Raw genomic sequence first — 7,783 nt, forward strand, 5'->3', positions numbered from 1 at the left:
CATCTAGGGAATGGAACTACTATGGAGTCTGATGTAGAGAGAAAAAGAATGAGCGAGTGACGACACTTAAGACCCTTCGAGAGAGAATATAGATACATAGAGCGATAACAAAGCTTATGATTGCAAGTAAATTCTACAGAATGAAAGAGAGAAAAAAATAAAAAAGTAGAAAAAGATTGCTTACACATGAACACACACACACACACATTCGATGACCTCCTTGATAGGGGCTCAGGCAAGGCTTCTCAACACATGCACACACGCAGATACCTGCTATGTTAGAGAGAGAAGAAGAAGAAGAAGAGTATTTTCACATCATAGGAAACTATACCAAGAGACCTTAAAGATCTATCCGACGAGGAGAGTTGAACTCAGGACGAGAGAGAGAGAGAGAGAGATCTTTTTACATCTATTACAGACGGCATCAGCCTCTGAGACGTCTATGAGACAAATCAAATATATATGTGTGTATCCTCCATCTATCGAGAAAGGACAAAAGTACAAAGTAACAAGATGTGGGTGTATGGGATGGAAAAAGGGCTCATGGGTTGTTGAAAGAAAACATCGTGCTTAGCACTACCTTGGACGACATGTATGCCAAATGTAGTGCATTCCATAATACATAAAAGATGCTTGAGGAGCTTCGTGTTCGAGATGTCGTCTCTTGGAATGCATTGATTGCGGGATGTGCCCAACTTGGGCAGGGCCAAGAAGCTCTAGGCTATTTTCGGCGGATGCAAAGCGAAGGTGTCTCTCTAAATGCAATCACATATGCTTGCGTCTTGAAGGCATGTGTTTTTAGCAGATGCAGAGAGAGGGCATCTCTCCAAATATACTTGCACCTTGAAGGCATTTGGCCTTACAAAAGATGTTGACATGGGCAAAACAATTCACAATGATATTGTTAGTCATGGGTTGTTGAAAGAAAACTTTTGTGTTGGCACTGCCTTGGTTGACAAGTATGCCGATGTGGTGCACTTCATAAAGCATAAAAAGTTCTTGAAAAGCTTCTTGTCCAAGATGTCGTCTCTTGGAATGCGCAGATCGCAGGATATGCCCAACTTGGGCAGGGCTAAGAAGCTCTAGTATATTTTTATGGATGTAAGGCCAAGGTGTCTCTTCATATGCAATTAGATGCGCTTACATCTTGAAGGCATGTGGCACTACACAAGGTGCCCCTACCAAAGCCGTTGCCTCCAGTTCTACGATTATTTTATAGACTTTCGGGTGATGGGCTTAAGCACCAACGCTTTTGGGCATTCATATTGAACAACTGGCTATTGTTGGGGGCACAACGAGTTCCATATGGATTGATGCCATACAACCCATTGCTCGCAGCCCAAAGGCAATCAAAATCGTCGCATTGGCTTCATGGGTAGTGTCCGTTGCTCTTCTCTCTTCTTTAGCAATGAGAATCGATTGCCTTTTCTACCTCATACTATACATGTAGTCCAAGCCCATAGCAAAAGCTAACTTATCTCTCTCTCTCTCTCTCTCTCTCTCTCTCTCTCTCTCTCTCTCTCTCTCTCTCTCTCTCTCTCTCTCTCTCTCTCTCTCTCTCTCTCTCTCTCTCTCTCTCTCTCTCTCTCTCTCTCTCTCTCCCCCCTGTTAGGGGCACACAGCCCTAGCAGGTATTCAATGCAAGTAACATGCAGTTATTCAGGAAACAGGAACAGTACATTGAGTATTCATACACAATACTGCAAAGTAAATAAGTAAAGAACACCATAAGGAAGAGGAAAAGAGACTACCATCACATTATCTTCATCATCATCACCCAGTTACAGAGCATAAACAGCAGTACGAGATCAAGAGAAAAGAGAACTGCCTCGTTGTTATCCTCTCCTTGTGACTGCCCAAAGGTCTTTGTCATCTCCCTTTCTATGGATTTACCACATTCATTGTCCTCTTGTGTAAGTACATCAAACACTTGTGGCACAAGCTCCTCAGTAAGGTAATTGTCAGCAAAAATCTCTCCATCATTAGCCTGCAATTGATTTAATTAAACCTTTGCCATGTGACTCTGTCTCCATGCAATCCATGGGAGTCTTGCAAAGTCCAACAGCCCAATGTTCTTTAACCAGAGAGTGTTTTGCTCATTAAGGGGTAACTCATACCTGAAGTCAATGAAGGTATACTCTGAGCTGCCGTCTTCCTTGGAGGGTGGTGAAGTTTTAACAGGGGTATACATCTCCAAATCATCATCTTCACTACACTCATCAATTACCATCCTCTGTCTCCGAGTCCTGCGCACAGGTCTTTGCGTCATAAAGGTCTCTTCATCTTCACCATGAGAGTCTGACTTAGCAGCGCCAAGAGTTCTGCGTGGAGTCGCCATGCTAGTGCATGCAAAAGAGTAACGCAAAGACTGAAAACGCTGCTCACTCACGTAATCGGCTCTCTTTAAAATGATGGCTTTAGTCACTGGCTTGCATGTGTGATAAATCAAAATCAAATTTACATCATGGCTTATATTCTCCTTTTGGGCTTCCAAATTTGGTCCAAAAAATGGCTTTAGTTTGAAACCGTTTATAGGTTTGACTATGACTTTCCCTGACTCATCAGCCAAAATGAAAGTATTTGGCCCCACTGCTCTAATGATCTGAAATGGCCCCACATATCTGAGTTTTAACTTGCCAGGCCTGTGTCCCAGTTTGCTGTTGTAGACCATTACCCAGTCACCTGCAGAAAAAATTTTAAATTTGATGTTCGTGTTAATCCAAGCCTACCTTCTTTGCTGAATGATCTCTGCTGTATACATGCTTTGAATCTTGTCCTCTTCCAGTTTCAATAATGCCTCCTTCCTGCAGTTGACTGACTCTTCAGGGGACAACTTCTGTTGAACTGCCACCCTGAGACTTGGTACCAAGAATTCCATAGGCACCACTGCCTCCAATCCATAAACTAGCTTAAACGGTGTCATGCATGTTGTTACCTTGAATGCAGTTCTAAAAGCCCAGAGTACAGAATCCAATTTTTCATCCCAGTTTGTCCTATTTTGATTTACCAGCTTCCTGATTATCCTCACCAAAATTTTATATTATTGGTGCTTTCTGCTTGTCCATTTGCTTGAGGGTAGTAAACAGTTGATTTCTTGTGTAAAATCATATGCAGTTCAGTCAGTTTACTGATTACTTTATTAATGAAGTGGCCTCCCTGATCAGAAACTAGCTCAATTGGACACCCAAACCTAGTCATAATGTTCCTATAGAGAAATTTGGCCACACTTCTGGCTGCATTGTCTCTCAAAGCTATTGCTTCAACCCACTTTGTGCAATAATCAGTTGCAACTAGAATATACCTGCTCTGTGTAAACCTGGCAGGTGGCTTGATAGGACCAACAAAATCCAGTCCCCACTTTTGGAATGGTTCCAAAGGAAGTACATGTTGCAAAGGCATCATGTCCACATTCAATGGCCTACCCTCTCTTTGACATAATAAGAAGTTTTTACAAAATTCATGAGCATCCTTTATCACAGTTGGCCACCAAAGTCCTGCTTGGAATATCTTCCTTGTTGTAACATCCCCTGAAAAATGACCTCCTGCATTACCTGCATGAGCTTCTGCAAGAGCTGCTCTTTGTTCATATTCAGGAACACATCTCCTGATTACCTGATCAATTCCTCTCTTGTACAGCACCCCTGCAATGACTGTAAAGGGTTTACTTCTTAGTGCCAACCTCTTTCTATGATCTGACCTCATTGTTTCAGGTAGTCCCCCTTCAGTCAGAAACTGTAACATATCCTCATACCAGTCCCCTGACTGATCAGTCACCTGAATAAGAAAAAGCTCTGCATCAGGCAACTGGTCAGGTACCCCTCCAGGATCATCCTCTCTTGTCTCTAATATGCTCAAGTAATCAGCCAACACATGAAGTCTTCCAGGAGTATGTATTACAACATAATCAAACTCCTGCAACAGCAGTATCCACCTGGCTAGCCTGCCTGAAAGGTGTGGTTTATTTACCAGGTAAATCAAGGCTTGGTGATCCACATGAAAAATTATCATGTTTGTTGGAACAAATAATGCATGAACTTTTGTAAAGCATACACCATTCCCAAGCACTCCCTTTCTGTCACTGTATAGTTCTTTTCTGCAGGTGTTAATACCCGACTTGCATAATAAATGGGTCTGAACCATCCTCTTCTAGTCTCTTGCATTAATGCTGCTCCCACTGCTACATGAGATACATCTACAAAAATATGGAATGGTAATTTCCAATCAGGAACAATCAGTATAGGTGCTACAATCAGCATATTCTTCAAAATCTGAAATGCTTTGATTTGCTCCTCCTTCCATTCAAATACACTGTCCCTCTTTGTGAGTTTTGTCAAGGGTGTACAAACATGAGATAAATATCTCAAAAACCTGTTGTGCCACTTAACCTGTCCCAAAAACCTGGCCAGCTGTTTAACTGTTTTGGGTGCTGGTGCCTTCCTGATAGCTTCTACTTTGCTAGGATCAATAGAGACTCCTTCCTCAGAGATAACATGCCCTAAGAGGACTCCTCTCTTAACTGCAAAATCACACTTTGCTGGATTCAATGACAACCTGAACTCTCTGCACTTTTGAAAACACAGTCTCAAGTGCCCAAGGTGTTCCTGCTTCTTTCCAAAAACACTGAAATCATCTAGAAAAACCCTCATGAATGTTGTCAAAAACTCTGAAAATACATGTTGTACTGCTTTCTGAAATGTTGGTGGAGCATTCTTCAGGCCAAATGTCATCACATTGCTAGCATATACCCCCCATTCAGTCACAAAAGCAGTTTTATCCCTGTCTCCAAATGCCATTGCTATTTGGTTATACCCACTGAATCCATCCAAGAAGGTATAAATCTCATGTCCAGCTACTGCATCTAATAGTGTATCACAAAAAGGCAAAGGGAATGGATCAGCCACTGTAGCAGCATCGAGTTTCTTGTAGTCTACACATACCCTGATCTTTCCATTCTTCTTCGGAACTACAACAATTGGTGACAACCAAGTAACTTCTTCCACAGGATAAATAAAACCAGCAGCTAAAAACTTATCAATCTCTTCTTTCACCTGCTTGGCATAATTTGGATTCATCCTGTACCTTTGTTGTACAACAGGAACTACATCAGCTTTCTGGTTAATTTTGTGTTGACAAAAGCTAGCATCAACTCCCTTCATATCTGTATATTTCCATGCAAAAATGTCTTTAAATTCTAACAATAACTCCTTCAGTTTCAGTTTAAATTCTTCATCAATATCTGCTAATACTTTCACTGTTTGTGGTTCTTCCTGAGTGTTCAGGTTCAGTTCCTGCAGGTCATCCTGAGTCACTCTAGCAGTTCTTGCCATTTGATGTTCAAATGCTCTTTCTACTTGCTTAACTGCTTCAATAGCTTCCTCTTCCTCTCTCTTCTCAATCTTCAGGTTCTTCAACAAGTCACTGCCCATCTTGTTTTTTAATTTTTTACTTCCCTGAGTAATCAATAATTCCTGAGGTACTGATTGTTCTCCAGCATCCTCTGACTGTAGTACATACCTATTTTCTATCTTCTGCACATCCACCTCAAATATAGGTACTACTGATGAATTATTTCTAAGAAATTCCTCTTCAGCATCTTCTCCAATCTCTTCTACCATATTCAGTCCTTCTGCATGTAAGGCCCTGAATCCTGGTGGTATCACTTTCTTTGCATCCATTTGCATTTTTAGTTTCTTCTTTCCTCTTTTAATTACAATAGCATACGCTCCCCATAACTGCTTTACCCTTGCTGCTCTCAACCAGGGTCTACCCAACATCATTGGGTATGAACAAGTTGACTCCTCCAACCTGAGAACTACAAAGTTAGCCACAAACTGTAGTCCTCCAACTGAAATTAACAAATTTTTGAGAATTCCCAAAGGCTGAACCCTCCTTTGGTTTGCCATCTTCACTTGAAAAGGTGTTGGATCCCATTCCCTGAGATTTAATCTTTTGCATGTAGACTCTGGTAGAATATTAACTCCTGACCCACCATCCAAAAAAACTCCTGGGACAAAAACTTTTCCAATAGATACCCCAACAACTGGTACCTTGTAATCCACATCCATTGGCAGGACTTCACATGCTTCTCCAGCAATGTTTTCTTCAGTATCCCTGCTTATTGCCTGATTACCATTTACTTTATTTATTAATCTTTTCAACAACTGTTGGGAGAATGCAGGTACCAACCTCAACATCTACTTTACAGTAAATGTTATTGGAGCTGATAACAAAGCTTCATAGAATTCATCACTGCTACCTTGCTCTTTCAGGACAGGCTTTTCTTTTCCCAATTTATCTTTCCCATGATTACCCAAAGGGTTTGCAGCAAACTCCCAGTCATCTGTGAATACATTCCCATCTTGAGATTCTTGTACTTTCTTAAGTGCTTCAGTTCTAACTTCTTCATGCTCCTTCCAGTTAACAGCGCCCTTGTCTGCCCTCTCCTGAACAACTTCTGTTACTGGCTTTGCTTTTGATCTTGTTACTACCATGACATCAGTGCACTCCCTTATTTCAGGGATATCCTCAATTTGGATAAAGACTGCACAGTCACAATTGCAATGCTTACTCATTCCCTGAGTATACTGACATTCCTGAACTTTGTCGACAGGTTTCTGCTCATCCTGACAAAATGGCACTCTGTCCTAAATCCATGCTTCCTCAACCCATTCTTCATCAATCCATTCTTCCAACACCACCAAGTTAGCCTCACCTGGAGGTCTGTGTTGCTGCTGGGTTGGAGGTTGTTGATTCTGCCCCTGAGGCCTGTTGTTATTGTTATTGTTATTATTGTATCTAATGATAGGAATACCTCTATCATTTCTGTGTTTACACCACAGTTCACAATCAGGACCTTGTTTATGCCCTGCTGCTCCACAGTAATTACATTGTAACTGCTGCATGTTATTTTGACCTCTATTCTGAAATCCCCTATTATTCTGATTCTGAAACCTTCTTGGAGGTGTAGGTCCCTGATATCTCGTGTTAGCAGCTTGTGGAGCTACCACATTTGCAGCTGCCTCCCTCATCTTCTGAGCAATATACTCAGGTCTTCTTCCCCTAAAATCTGGATTATAATAACAATTATCATATTCATGACCAAATCGTTGACAAACTTGACAGTAAGGTTTTTCTGACATTGCAAATTGGTTCATTCCCATTGTTTGCAGTTTCTCCTGAACAATTTTGTTAACTGCATCTGCAGTTACTACATCCTTTCCCTGCTTCTTTTTAGTCTTTTGCTTATCCTTTTCCCTCTTTTTCTTTTTCTTTTCTTTCTTCTTCTTCTTTATTTTCTTCTCTTTTGCCCAATCGTCGTCTTCAGAATCAGTTTCCTCTTCAGTATCCTGATCTGAATCTTCAGGATCTGACCCTGACTCTTCTGCTTCTGACTCTGAATCTTCAGGATTTTTCTTTTTCTTATTTTTTAGTTCTGCTTTTCCTCCATATCTTCTTTCAGCTCTTGCAGCTGCTTCCACCAATTCAGTGAAATCTTGTGCATTTGCTAGTGGGGGTCTCCCTGCAACTGCACTCCTGAACTGCTTTTTCAGTCCCTTACAAAAATAATCTCCCAACTGCTCCATTGAAGGTTGCTGGGCTGCTTCCAACCTGTTATTCAAATTCCTAAACTCCCGTGCATAATCTTCCACCATCAAATCTTCTTGCTTCAATCTTCTCAATTTCTTCAAAATGTCTGCAGGTGTCTTGTCCTCCCTGAACTTTAAAAGAAATATCAACTTCAACTCATTGTAATCAGCAAAAGCTCCCATGCCATACTGAATGA

Source organism: Adiantum capillus-veneris, chromosome 26 (assembly GCF_014529385.1).
Source record: "Adiantum capillus-veneris isolate H3 chromosome 26, ASM1452938v2, whole genome shotgun sequence".
NCBI classification, from domain to species: domain Eukaryota; kingdom Viridiplantae; phylum Streptophyta; class Polypodiopsida; order Polypodiales; family Pteridaceae; genus Adiantum; species Adiantum capillus-veneris.